This window comes from Oncorhynchus kisutch, linkage group LG26 (assembly GCF_002021735.2).
Source record: "Oncorhynchus kisutch isolate 150728-3 linkage group LG26, Okis_V2, whole genome shotgun sequence".
In the NCBI taxonomy this organism is placed as follows: Eukaryota; Metazoa; Chordata; class Actinopteri; order Salmoniformes; family Salmonidae; genus Oncorhynchus; species Oncorhynchus kisutch.
The window spans coordinates 47,075,065-47,088,779 of NC_034199.2; the positions used below are offsets into that span (position 1 = coordinate 47,075,065).

At 48.8% G+C, this 13,715-nt stretch overlaps 1 protein-coding gene across 1 annotated transcript in view; it reads left to right on the top strand.

Moving 5' to 3' along the window:
• LOC109875776 (integrin alpha-V-like) overlaps positions 1 to 13,715 on the top strand; it is an 86,920-nt gene that overhangs the window by 11,891 nt on the left and 61,314 nt on the right.

Sequence of the window (13,715 nt, forward strand, 5' to 3'; positions counted from 1 at the left end):
AAAAAGAGCTAAATGTTGTCTCTGCGGCCAAGAAGATTATCTCTAAAATGTTCAGTCGGATACCATGGCGTTGGCCACGCACCACCACCACGCACTCGCCGTGACCTTAAGGAGTCGTCATGCTTCGGCTAGGAGAACTAAACACAGACACGCGTAGGAGAATAACATAGTGTACACAGAGAGACACTTGACTAGCAAGGAAATTCACGTATTTCCCTTCTAGATATGCATTTACCTAGCAAGACATCTATAATAGGCAAGATACGGAGGATGGATATAAGGGCATACGGTCTAGAGGGTGCTGGTGGACTGTTTTAAGAGTTATTTTAATTCCAAACTGCTGCAGAAGATTCTAGATGTTTCCACCTCCAGCTGTCCTGCCAGGTACCACAACACCAAGTCCATGTTGTCCTGAGAGATGCAGTTTTCCCCTGACATCAAATCCGGATGCACCCTTATCCAGGTATGTTGATAATACAATGTTGGAATCGGTTGAACTTCTCCTGTTTCTAATTTCCCTTGATACTGCATACACATCTACAGTGCCTTCATAAATTATTCACACCCCTTGACTTTTTACAGCCTGATTTAAATTGAGATTGTGTCACTGATCTACACACAATACCCCATAATGTCAAAGTTACAGTTTTGACATAAATCTACTTGAAAATCTATGGCAAGACCTGAAAATGGTTGTCTAGCAATGATCAATAACCAATTTGACAGAGCTTGAAGCATTTGGAAAATAATAATGGGAAAATGTTGCACAATCCAGGTGTGGAAATCTCTTAGAGACTTACCCAGAAAGACTCACAGCTGGAATCACTCTTAGAGACTTACCCAGTAAGACTCACAGCTGTAATCACTCTTAGAGACTTACCCAGACAGACTCACAGCTGTAATCACTCTTAGAGACTTAACCAGACAGACTCACAGCTGTAATCACTCTTAGAGACTTACCCAGTAAGACTCACAGCTGTAATCACTCTTAGAGACTTACCCAGACAGACTCACAGCTGTAATCACTCTTAGAGACTTACCCAGTAAGACTCACAGCTGTAATCACTCTTAGAGACTTACCCAGAAAGACCTCACAGCTGTAATCACTCTTAGAGACTTACCCAGACAGACTCACAGCTGTAATCACTCTTAGAGACTTACCCAGTAAGACTCACAGCTGTAATCACTCTTAGAGACTTACCCAGACAGACTCACAGCTGTAATCACTCTTAGAGACTTACCCAGTAAGACTCACAGCTGTAATCACTCTTAGAGACTTACCCAGAAAGACCTCACAGCTGTAATCACTCTTAGAGACTTACCCAGACAGACTCACAGCTGTAATCACTCTTAGAGACTTACCCAGACAGACTCACAGCTGTAATCACTCTTAGAGACTTACCCAGAAAGACCTCACAGCTGTAATCACTCTTAGAGACTTACCCAGTAAGACTCACAGCTGTAATCACTCTTAGAGACTTACCCAGTAAGACTCACAGCTGTAATCACTCTTAGAGACTTACCTAGAAAGACTCACAGCTGTAATCGCTGTCAAAGGTGATTCTACAAAGTATTGTCACAGGGGTGTGAATAATTATGTAAATTAGATGTTTCTGTATCTCGTTTTCAATAAATTTGCAAACATGTTTGCACTTTGTCATTATGGGGTATTGTGATGTCATTATGGGGTATTGTGATGTCATTATGGGGTATTGTGATGTCATTATGGGGTAAAAAATTATTTGACTAAAAATAGGTTTATATTTTATATCTGACATATATTAATCTTGTCACCTCTCATTCACAGGAAGCTGGGCGTACTACCGCCACTCTCGTTGTCAGGGAGTCATAGAAAATGCATTGAGCACCATGACTGCAAGGATGAGGATTCTTATTCGGCCAATCGTGTGTACCACTGCTGAAAAGGCTAATGACGTTGTGAAGACCTGTGTGGCCCTCCACAACTACCTGTCCTCCACGGATGAAGTTCATAAACCAAACGCAAGATTACGTGCCTATTCCACTTTTGCTGACACTCCCGTCCCTCCTGGCAGCTACCAACCTGGAGAGTGAAGGAGGGTTTGTGGCAGGGGACAACCATCTCCAAGAGCCAGGGAGACTCTCTCTCGTGCCAGGGTGACACAGCTTGCAAGCAAAACAAGAAATAAGCTCTTCCTCTCCCCCCTGGACATGTGCCATGGCAGGAAGACATGGTTAGGAGAGGACAACTCAGCCCAAGGCCAGCTAATCAGAACAGGCCTTTGTTTTCCACTGCTCACCTTGATGGATGCATACAGTTCTTCTTTGTGTGCACTGTGAACCAAAGTACTTTGTCCTAAAATGTAGATTTTTAATCTTGTTAACAAAATGAAAGTCGATTCTATGATGTCTGTGTGCATTCCACTGCTTGGGGCTAGTGACCAGGCGGTGCTTTGGGCCAGTGGTGCTTGGGGCCAGTGACGAGGCGGTGCTTGGGGCTAGTGACCAGGCGGTGCTTTGGGCCAGTGGTGCTTGGGGCCAGTGACCAGGCGTTGCTTGGGGCCAGTGACCAGGCGGTGCTTGGGGCTAGTGACCAGGCGGTGCTTTGGGCCAGTGGTGCTTGGGGCCAGTGACGAGGCGGTGCTTGGGGCTAGTGACCAGGCGGTGCTTTGGGCCAGTGGTGCTTGGGGCCAGTGACGAGGCGGTGCTTGGGGCTAGTGACCAGGCGGTGCTTTGGGCCAGTGGTGCTTGGGGCCAGTGACGAGGCGGTGCTTGGGGCTAGTGACCAGGCGGTGCTTTGGGCCAGTGGTGCTTGGGGCCAGTGACGAGGCGGTGCTTGGGGCTAGTGAGCTCAATGTTGAGTCTCATAGCAAAGAGTCTGAATACTAAATAAATAAAGTATTTCTGTTTTATTATTTGTTATAAATGAGCAAACTTTTAAAAAGCTGTTTTTTGCTTCATCATTATATTGTGTGTAGATTGAGGATTTCTATTTATTTATTACTTAATACTTTTATAATAAGGCTGTAATGTACATTTTTTTTTGTCTGAGAAAAAAAGCCAAAGGGTCTGAATATTTTCTGAATGCACTGTGTTTCTGCAGTGGCAAGTGGAAACACAACCAACTCTACCACACTAGGGAAAACATTGCCTCATGTATGTCCCTCCTCATTGAGTAACGTGTGTGTCAGAGATTGCATTGGCTAGACAGGGGGGGGGGTATTAACGGGTGTTGGTTGTGAGTCATTTCCTCTTGGGAAAATATAGTTTAATCTCCAGGCTCTGATTTAAAACTCATCGCTGCTGCTCCCTTCAGGAAAACATCAACCAGTCCATTCGGCTGTGGTCTGTCGGTGTCTTGCCTAAACGTCAGACTGTTTCAACTTTTACTGTCACATAGACAAGTACAGTGAAGGTGACAGGGATACTGGAGCGATGGAGGTAGATATGTATAGGGGTAAGGGGACATGGATACTGGAGTGATGTAGGTAGATGTGTATAGGGGTAAGGAGACAGGGATACTGGAGTGATGGAGGTAGATATGTATAGGGGGAAGGTGACTATATACAGGGTCAGTACCATATTAACAATGTACAGGGATACTGGAGTGATGGAGGTAGATATGTATAGGGGGAAGGTGACAGGGATACTGGAGTGATGGAGGTAGATATGTATAGGGGGAAGGAGACAGGGATACTGGAGTGATGGAGGTAGATATGTATAGGGGGAAGGTGACAGGGATACTGGAGTGATGGAGGTAGATATGTATAAGGGGAAGGTGACGGATACTGGAGTAATGGAGGTAGATATGTATAGGGGGAAGGTGACGGATACTGGAGTGATGGAGGTAGATATGTATAAGGGGAAGGTGACGGATACTGGAGTGATGGAGGTAGATATGTATAGGGGGAAGGTGACGGATACTGGAGTGATGGAGGTAGATATGTATAAGGGGAAGGTGACGGATACTGGAGTGATGGAGGTAGATATGTATAGGGGGAAGGTGACGGATACTGGAGTGATGGAGGTAGATATGTATAAGGGTAAGGAGACAGGGATACTGGAGTGATGGAGGTTGATGTGTTTAGGGGGAAGGAGACAGGGATACTGGAGTGATGGAGGTTGATGTGTTTAGGGGGAAGGAGACAGGGATACTGGAGTGATGGAGGTTGATGTGTTTAGGGGTAAGGAGACGGATACTGGAGTGATGGAGGTTGATGTGTTTAGGGGTAAGGAGACTAGACAACAGGATTTAAGTCAGAAACACAGTAGCAGCAGCAGCTTGTATGTGAGTGGGATTGTAGAGTCAGTATACATTTATGTGCATATTGTGTGAGTGATCAGATGGGGTGGAGTGAGTGTTTGTGTGAGTGTGTTGGAGTGACAGTCTGTGTGTGTGTGTAAGGCTCTGTGAGTGTTGGAGTGACAGTCTGTGTGTGTGTGTAAGGCTCTGTGAGTGTTGGAGTGACAGTGTGTGTAAGGCTCTGTGAGTGTGTTGGAGTGACAGTCTGTGTGTGTGTGTGTGTGTGTAAGGGTGTGTGTGTAAGGCTGTGTGTGTGTTGGAGTGACAGTCTGTGTGTGTGTAAGGGCGAGGCGGTGCTTGGGGCAAGTGACCAGGCGGTGCTGGGAGGCAGAGAACAAAACCTGGTGCTTTCATGTAAATATCAGACTGGGAACTATTGATGTTCACTATCTCTTCCTATCTGAAAGGGTAGCCAATGACATAACACCCCAAAAATGTTATAATTATATATATTTTTTACCCCTTCTCCCAAATTCCGTGATATCCAATTTGTAGTTACTGTCTTATCCCATCGCTGCAACTCCTGTACGGATTCGGGAGAGGTCGAAGGTCGAGAGCCATGCGTCTTCCAAAACACGACCCCGCCAAGCCGCACTGCTTTTTCTCACACTGCTCGCTTAACCCGGAAGCCAGCCGCACCAATGTGTCGTAGGAAACACCGTACAACTGCCGACAGAAGTCAGCGTGCCACAAAGAGTCTCTAGAGCGCGATGGGACAAGGAAATCCTGGGCTGACCAAACCCTCCCCTAATCCAGATGGGCCAATTGCACGCCGCCTCATGGGTCTCCTGGTCGTGGCCGGCTGTGCCTCGACACAATCCCGTCTCGGAGCGCTACGGACAATTCCTTCGACCTCATGGCTTGGTTTTTGCTCTGACAAGCACTGTCAACTGTGGGACCTTTTATATAGACAGGTGTGTGTGTTTCCAAATCAATTGAATTTACCATTGGGATTGGGTGGATCCCAATCCAGTTGTAGAAACATCTGAAGGATTATCAATTGTATTTTATTTTTATTTAACCTTTATTTAACCAGGCAAGTCAGTTAAGAACACATTCTTATTTTCAATGACGGCCTGGGAACAGTGGGTTAACTGCCTGTTCAGGGGCAGAACGACAGATTTGTACCTTGTCAGCTCGGGGGTTTGAACTCGCAACCTTCCGGTTACTAGTCCAACGCTCTAACCACTAGGCTACGCTGCCGCCCCATCGTAGCCTAGTGGAAACAGGATGTACATGAGCTCAATGTTGAGTCTCATAGCAAAGAGTCTGAATACTAAATAAATAAAGTATTTCTGTTTTATTATTTGTTATAAATGAGCAAACTTTTAAAAAGCTGTTTTTTGCTTCATCATTATATTGTGTGTAGATTGAGGATTTCTATTTATTTATTACTTAATACTTTTATAATAAGGCTGTAATGTAAAAAATTTTTTGTCTGAGAAAAAAAGCCAAAGGGTCTGAATATTTTCTGAATGCACTGTGTTTCTGCAGTGGCAAGTGGAAACACAACCAACTCTACCACACTAGGGAAAACATTGCCTCATGTATGTCCCTCCTCATTGAGTAACATGTGTGTCAGAGATTGCATTGGCTAGACAGGGGGGGGGTATTAACGGGTGTTGGTTGTGAGTCATTTCCTCTTGGGAAAATATAGTTTAATCTCCAGGCTCTGATTTAAAACTCATCGCTGCTGCTCCCTTCAGGAAAACATCAACCAGTCCATTCGGCTGTGGTCTGTCGGTGTCTTGCCTAAACGTCAGACTGTTTCAACTTTTACTGTCACATAGACAAGTACAGTGAAGGTGACAGGGATACTGGAGCGATGGAGGTAGATATGTATAGGGGTAAGGGGACATGGATACTGGAGTGATGTAGGTAGATGTGTATAGGGGTAAGGAGACAGGGATACTGGAGTGATGGAGGTAGATATGTATAGGGGGAAGGTGACTATATACAGGGTCAGTACCATATTAACAATGTACAGGGATACTGGAGTGATGGAGGTAGATATGTATAGGGGGAAGGTGACAGGGATACTGGAGTGATGGAGGTAGATATGTATAGGGGGAAGGAGACAGGGATACTGGAGTGATGGAGGTAGATATGTATAAGGGGAAGGTGACGGATACTGGAGTAATGGAGGTAGATATGTATAGGGGGAAGGTGACGGATACTGGAGTGATGGAGGTAGATATGTATAAGGGGAAGGTGACGGATACTGGAGTGATGGAGGTAGATATGTATAGGGGGAAGGTGACGGATACTGGAGTGATGGAGGTAGATATGTATAAGGGGAAGGTGACGGATACTGGAGTGATGGAGGTAGATATGTATAGGGGGAAGGTGACGGATACTGGAGTGATGGAGGTAGATATGTATAAGGGTAAGGAGACAGGGATACTGGAGTGATGGAGGTTGATGTGTTTAGGGGGAAGGAGACAGGGATACTGGAGTGATGGAGGTTGATGTGTTTAGGGGGAAGGAGACAGGGATACTGGAGTGATGGAGGTTGATGTGTTTAGGGGGAAGGAGACAGGGATACTGGAGTGATGGAGGTTGATGTGTTTAGGGGTAAGGAGACGGATACTGGAGTGATGGAGGTTGATGTGTTTAGGGGTAAGGAGACTAGACAACAGGATTTAAGTCAGAAACACAGTAGCAGCAGCAGCTTGTATGTGAGTGGGATTGTAGAGTCAGTATACATTTATGTGCATATTGTGTGAGTGATCAGATGGGGTGGAGTGAGTGTTTGTGTGAGTGTGTTGGAGTGACAGTCTGTGTGTGTGTGTAAGGCTCTGTGAGTGTTGGAGTGACAGTGTGTGTAAGGCTCTGTGAGTGTGTTGGAGTGACAGTCTGTGTGTGTGTGTGTGTGTGTAAGGCTCTGTGAGTGTTGGAGTGACAGTGTGTGTAAGGCTCTGTGAGTGTGTTGGAGTGACAGTCTGTGTGTGTGTGTGTGTGTGTAAGGGTGTGTGTGTAAGGCTGTGTGTGTGTTGGAGTGACAGTCTGTGTGTGTGTAAGGCTCTGTGAGTGTGTGTGTGTGTGTAAGGCTCTGTGAGTGTGTGTGTGTGTGTGTGTGTGTGTGTGTGTGTGTGTGTGTGTGTAAGGCTCTGTGAGTGTGTGTGTGTGTGTGTACGGCTCTGTGTGTATATGTGTGTGTGTGTGTGTGTGTGTGTGTGTGTGTGTGTGTAAGGCTCTGTGAGTGTGTGTAAGGCTCTGTGTGTGTGTGCAAGGCTGTGTGTGTGTGTGTGTGTGTGTGTGTGTGTAAGGCTCTGTGAGTGAGTGTGTGTGTAAGGCTCTGTGAGTGTGTGTAAGGCTCTGTGAGTGTGTGTAAGGCTCTGTGAGTGTGTGTAAGGCTCTGTGAGTGTGTGTAGGGCTCTGTGAGTGTGTGTGTGTGTGTGTGTAAGGCTCTGTGAGTGTGTGCGTAAGGCTCTGTGAGTGTGTGTGTAAGGCTCTGTGAGTGTGTGTGTAAGGCTCTGTGAGGGTGTGTATAAGGCTCTGTGAGGGTGTGTGTAAGGCTCTGTGAGGGTGTGTGTGTGTAAGGCTCTGTGAGGGTGTGTGTGTGTAAGGCTCTGTGAGTGTGTGTGTGTGTAAGGCTCTGTGTGTGTGTGTGTGTAAGGCTCTGTGAGGGTGTGTGTAAGGCTCTGTGAGGGTGTGTGTAAGGCTCTGTGAGTGTGTGTAAGGCTCTGTGAGGGTGTGTGTGTGTGTAAGGCTCTGTGAGTGTGTGTGTGTGTAAGGCTCTGTGAGTGTGTGTGTAAGGCTCTGTGAGTGTGTGTAAGGCTCTGTGAGTGTGTGTGTAAGGCTCTGTGAGGGTGTGTAAGGCTCTGTGAGTGTGCGTGTAAGGCTCTGTGAGGGTGTGTGTAAGGCTCTGTGAGGGTGTGTGTAAGGCACTGTGAGGGTGTGTGTAAGGCTCTGTGAGGGTGTATGTAAGGCTCTGTGAGGGTGTGTGTAAGGCTCTGTGAGGGTGTGTGTAAGGCTCTGTGAGGGTGTGTGTAAGGCTCTGTGAGGGTGTGTGTAAGGCTCTGTGAGGGTGTGTGTGTAAGGCTCTGTGAGGGTGTGTGTGTAAGGCTCTGTGAGTGTGTGTGTAAGGCTCTGTGAGGGTGTGTGTGTAAGGCTCTGTGAGTGTGTGTGTAAGGCTCTTTGAGGGTGTGTAGGCTCTGTGAGTGTGTGTGTAAGGCTCTGTGAGTGTGTGTGTAAGGCTCTGTGAGTGTGTGTGTAAGGCTCTACGAGGGTGTGTGTAAGGCTCTGTGAGGGTGTGTGTGTAAGGCTCTGTGAGTGTGTGTGTAAGGCTCTGTGAGGGTGTGTGTGTAAGGCTCTGTGAGTGTGTGTGTAAGGCTCTGTGAGTGTGTGTGTAAGGCTCTGTGAGTGTGTGTGTAAGGCTCTGTGAGTGTGTGTGTAAGGCTCTGTGAGGGTGTATAAGGCTCTGTGAGTGTGTGTAAGGCTCTGTGAGTGTGTGTGTGTAAGGCTCTGTGAGGGTGTGTGTAAGGCTCTGTGAGGGTGTGTGTAAGGCTCTGTGAGGGTGTGTAAGGCTCTGTGTGTGTGTGTAAGGCTCTGTGAGTGTGTGTGTAAGGCTCTGTGAGTGTGTGTGTAAGGCTCTGTGAGTGTGTGTGTAAGGCTCTGTGATGGTGTGTGTAAGGCTCTGTGAGTGTGTGTGTAAGGCTCTGTGAGGGTGTGTATAAGGCTCTGTGAGGGTGTGTGTAAGGCTCTGTGAGGGTGTGTGTGTGTAAGGCTCTGTGAGGGTGTGTGTGTGTAAGGCTCTGTGAGTGTGTGTGTGTGTAAGGCTCTGTGTGTGTGTGTGTGTAAGGCTCTGTGAGGGTGTGTGTAAGGCTCTGTGAGGGTGTGTGTAAGGCTCTGTGAGTGTGTGTAAGGCTCTGTGAGGGTGTGTGTGTGTAAGGCTCTGTGAGTGTGTGTGTGTGTAAGGCTCTGTGAGTGTGTGTGTAAGGCTCTGTGAGTGTGTGTAAGGCTCTGTGAGTGTGTGTGTAAGGCTCTGTGAGGGTGTGTAAGGCTCTGTGAGTGTGCGTGTAAGGCTCTGTGAGGGTGTGTGTAAGGCTCTGTGAGGGTGTGTGTAAGGCACTGTGAGGGTGTGTGTAAGGCTCTGTGAGGGTGTATGTAAGGCTCTGTGAGGGTGTGTGTAAGGCTCTGTGAGGGTGTGTGTAAGGCTCTGTGAGGGTGTGTGTAAGGCTCTGTGAGGGTGTGTGTAAGGCTCTGTGAGGGTGTGTGTGTAAGGCTCTGTGAGGGTGTGTGTGTAAGGCTCTGTGAGTGTGTGTGTAAGGCTCTGTGAGGGTGTGTGTGTAAGGCTCTGTGAGTGTGTGTGTAAGGCTCTTTGAGGGTGTGTAGGCTCTGTGAGTGTGTGTGTAAGGCTCTGTGAGTGTGTGTGTAAGGCTCTGTGAGTGTGTGTGTAAGGCTCTACGAGGGTGTGTGTAAGGCTCTGTGAGGGTGTGTGTGTAAGGCTCTGTGAGTGTGTGTGTAAGGCTCTGTGAGGGTGTGTGTGTAAGGCTCTGTGAGTGTGTGTGTAAGGCTCTGTGAGTGTGTGTGTAAGGCTCTGTGAGTGTGTGTGTAAGGCTCTGTGAGTGTGTGTGTAAGGCTCTGTGAGGGTGTATAAGGCTCTGTGAGTGTGTGTAAGGCTCTGTGAGTGTGTGTGTGTAAGGCTCTGTGAGGGTGTGTGTAAGGCTCTGTGAGGGTGTGTGTGTAAGGCTCTGTGAGGGTGTGTGTAAGGCTCTGTGAGGGTGTGTAAGGCTCTGTGTGTGTGTGTAAGGCTCTGTGAGTGTGTGTGTAAGGCTCTGTGAGTGTGTGTGTAAGGCTCTGTGAGTGTGTGTGTAAGGCTCTGTGATGGTGTGTGTAAGGCTCTGTGATGGTGTGTGTAAGGCTCTGTGAGGGTGTGTAAGGCTCTGTGAGGGTGTGTGTAAGGCTCTGTGAGGGTGTGTGTAAGGCTCTTTGAGGGTGTGTAAGGCTCTGTGATGGTGTGTGTAAGGCTCTGTGATGGTGTGTGTAAGGCTCTGTGAGGGTGTGTGTAAGGCTCTTTGAGGGTGTGTAAGGCTCTGTGATGGTGTGTGTAAGGCTCTGTGATGGTGTGTGTAAGGCTCTGTGATGGTGTGTGTAAGGCTCTGTGAGGGTGTGTAAGGCTCTGTGAGGGTGTGTAAGGCTCTTTGAGGGTGTGTAAGGCTCTGTGATGGTGTGTGTAAGGCTCTGTGAGGGTGTGTAAGGCTCTGTGAGGGTGTGTAAGGCTCTGTGAGGGTGTGTGTAAGGCTCTGTGAAGGTGTGTAAGGCTCTGTGAGGGTGTGTGTAAGGCTCTGTGAGGGTGTGTAAGGCTCTGTGAGGGTGTGTGTAAGGCTCTGTGAGGGTGTGTAAGGCTCTGTGAGGGTGTGTAAGGCTCTGTGAGGGTGTGTAAGGCTCTGTGAGGGTGTGTAAGGCTCTGTGATGGTGTGTGTAAGGCTCTGTGAGGGTGTGTAAGGCTCTGTGAGGGTGTGTAAGGCTCTGTGAGGGTGTGTAAGGCTCTGTGAGGGTGTGTAAGGCTCTGTGAGGGTGTGTAAGGCTCTGTGAGGGTGTGTGTAAGGCTCTGTGAGGGTGTGTGTAAGGCTCTGTGAGGGTGTGTAAGGCTCTGTGAGGGTGTGTAAGGCTCTGTGAGGGTGTGTGTAAGGCTCTGTGAGGGTGTGTAAGGCTCTGTGAGGGTGTGTAAGGCTCTTTGAGGGTGTGTAAGGCTCTGTGAGGGTGTGTAAGGCTCTGTGAGGGTGTGTAAGGCTCTGTGAGGGTGTGTAAGGCTCTGTGAGGGTGTGTAAGGCTCTGTGAGGGTGTGTAAGGCTCTGTGAGGGTGTGTGTAAGGCTCTGTGAGGGTGTGTAAGGCTCTTTGAGGGTGTGTAAGGCTCTGTGATGGTGTGTGTAAGGCTCTGTGAGGGTGTGTAAGGCTCTGTGAGGGTGTGTAAGGCTCTGTGAGGGTGTGTAAGGCTCTGTGAGGGTGTGTGTAAGGCTCTGTGAGGGTGTGTAAGGCTCTGTGAGTGTGTGTGTAAGGCTCTGTGAGGGTGTGTAAGGCTCTGTGAGGGTGTGTAAGGCTCTGTGAGGGTGTGTAAGGCTCTGTGAGGGTGTGTAAGGCTCTGTGATGGTGTGTGTAAGGCTCTGTGAGGGGTGTGTAAGGCTCTGTGAGGGTGTGTAAGGCTCTGTGAGGGTGTGTAAGGCTCTGTGAGGGTGTGTAAGGCTCTGTGAGGGTGGTGTAAGGCTCTGTGAGGGTGTGTGTTAAGGCTCTGTGAGGGTGTGTGTAAGGCTCTGTGAGGGTGTGTAAGGCTCTGTGAGGGGGTGTGTAAGAGCTCTGTGGAGGGGGGGGTAAGGGTGTGTAAGGCTCTGTGAGGGTGTGTTAAGGGCTTCTGTGAGGGTTGTGTAAGGGCTCTGTGAGGGGTGTGTAAGGCTCTGTGAGGGTGTGGTAAGCTCTGTGAGGGTGTGTGTAAGGCTCTGTGAGGGTGTGTTAAGGCTCTGTGAGGGTGGGTTGTAAGGCTCTGTGAGGGTGTGTAAGGCTCTGTGAGGGTGTGTAAGGCTCTGTGAGGGTGTGTGTAAGGCTCTGGTGAGGGTGTGTAAGGCTCTGTGAGGGTGTGTGTAAGGCTCGTGAGGGTGTGTGTAAGGCTCTGTGAGGGTGTGTAAGGCTCTGTGAGGGTGTGTAAGGCTCTGTGAGGGGTGGTAAGGCTCTGTGAGGGTGTGTAAGGCTCTGTGAGGGTGTGTAAGGCTCTGTGAGGGTGTGTAAGGCTCTGTGAGGGTGTGTAAGGCTCTGTGAGGGTGTGTAAGGCTCTGTGAGGCTCTGTGAGGGTGTGTAAGGCTCTGTGAGGGTGTGTAAGGCTCTGTGAGGGTGTGTGTAAGGCTCTGTGAGGGGTGTGTAAGGCTCTGTGAGGGTGTGTAAGGCTCTGTGAGGGTGTGTAAGGCTCTGTGAGGGTGTGTAAGGCTCTGTGAGGGTGTGTAAGGCTCTGTGAGGGTGTGTAAGGCTCTGTGAGGGTGTGTGTAAGGCTCTGTGAGGGTTGTGTAAGGCTCTGTGAGGGTGTGTAAGGCTCTGTGAGGGTGTGTAAGGCTCTGTGAGGGTGTGTAAGGCTCTGTGAGGGTGTGTAAGGCTCTGTGAGGGTGTGTAAGGCTCTGTGAGGGTGTGTAAGGCTCTGTGAGGGTGTGTGTAAGGCTCTGTGAGGGTGTGTAAGGCTCTGTGAGGGTGTGTAAGGCTAGGCTCTGTGAGGGGTGTGTAAGGCTCTGTGAGGGTGTGTGTAAGGCTCTGTGAGGGTGTGTAAGGCTCTGTGAGGGTGTGTAAGGCTCTGTGAGGGTGTGTAAGGCTCTGTGAGGGTGTGTAAGGCTCTGTGAGGGTGTGTAAGGCTCTGTGAGGGTGTGTAAGGCTCTGTGAGGTGTGTAAGGCTCTGTGAGGGTGTGTAAGGCCTCTGTGAGGGTGGGAAGGCTCTGTGAGGGTGTGTAAGGCTCTGTGAGGGTGTGTGTAAGGCTCTGTGAGGGTGTGTAAGGCTCTGGATGGTGTGTAAGGCTCTGTGAGGGTGCATAGACAGTTCAAAAACACTGAAATAAAAGGTAAATAAAAATACTGAACTCGGTCCCTATTTTGTGTTTGGTCTGTGTTTCTATCTTGTTAGCTATTTATCCGTCGTATTGCTTGGGATAGAAGCTGTTCAAGAGCCTTTTGGTGTCAGACTTGATGCACCGGTACCTCTTGCCGTGCGGCAGGTCAATATGCTTTCAAAGGTACGGCTGTAGATCCTTTTCAGGATTTGAGGGCCCATGCCAAACCTTTTCCACCTCCTGAGGGGTGTCGTGCCTTCTTTTCGGCTGTGTGTCTGGACCATTTTAAGCCTTTAGTGATTTGGACACAGAGAAACTTGAAGCTCCACTACAGCCCTGTGGATGTGGGTGTGCTCGCCCCCCGTTTCCTATTGTCCACGATCAGCTCTTTGCCTACCCCTCACCACCTGGGGGCGGCACGTCAGGAAGTCCAGGATCCAGTAGCAGAGGGAGGTGATAAAAACCCAGAGTCCTAAGCTTGGTGACAATCTTGGAGGGGACAATGGTGTTGAACGCTGAGCTGTAGTCAATGTACAGCACTCCTCTTATCTAGGTGGGCGAGGGCAGTGTTGAGTGCAATTGAGAGTGCGTCATCTATGAATCTGTTGGGGCGGTATTCAAATTACAGTGTGTCTCAAGGGTGTCTGGGATGGTGGAGTTGATGTGTGCCATAACCAGCCTCTCAAAGCACTTCATGATTACAGATGTGAATGACACAGGGTGGTAGTCATTGTGGCATGAAGCCTTAGAGTTCTTAGGAACAGGAATGATGGTGGTCATCTTGAGATGTGGGGATTACAGACTGGGACAAGGAGAGGTTGGAAATGACTGTGTATATATCTGCCAGCTGTTCTGAGCATGCTCTGAAAACACACCCTGAAATACCGTCCGACCATGAGGCTTTTAC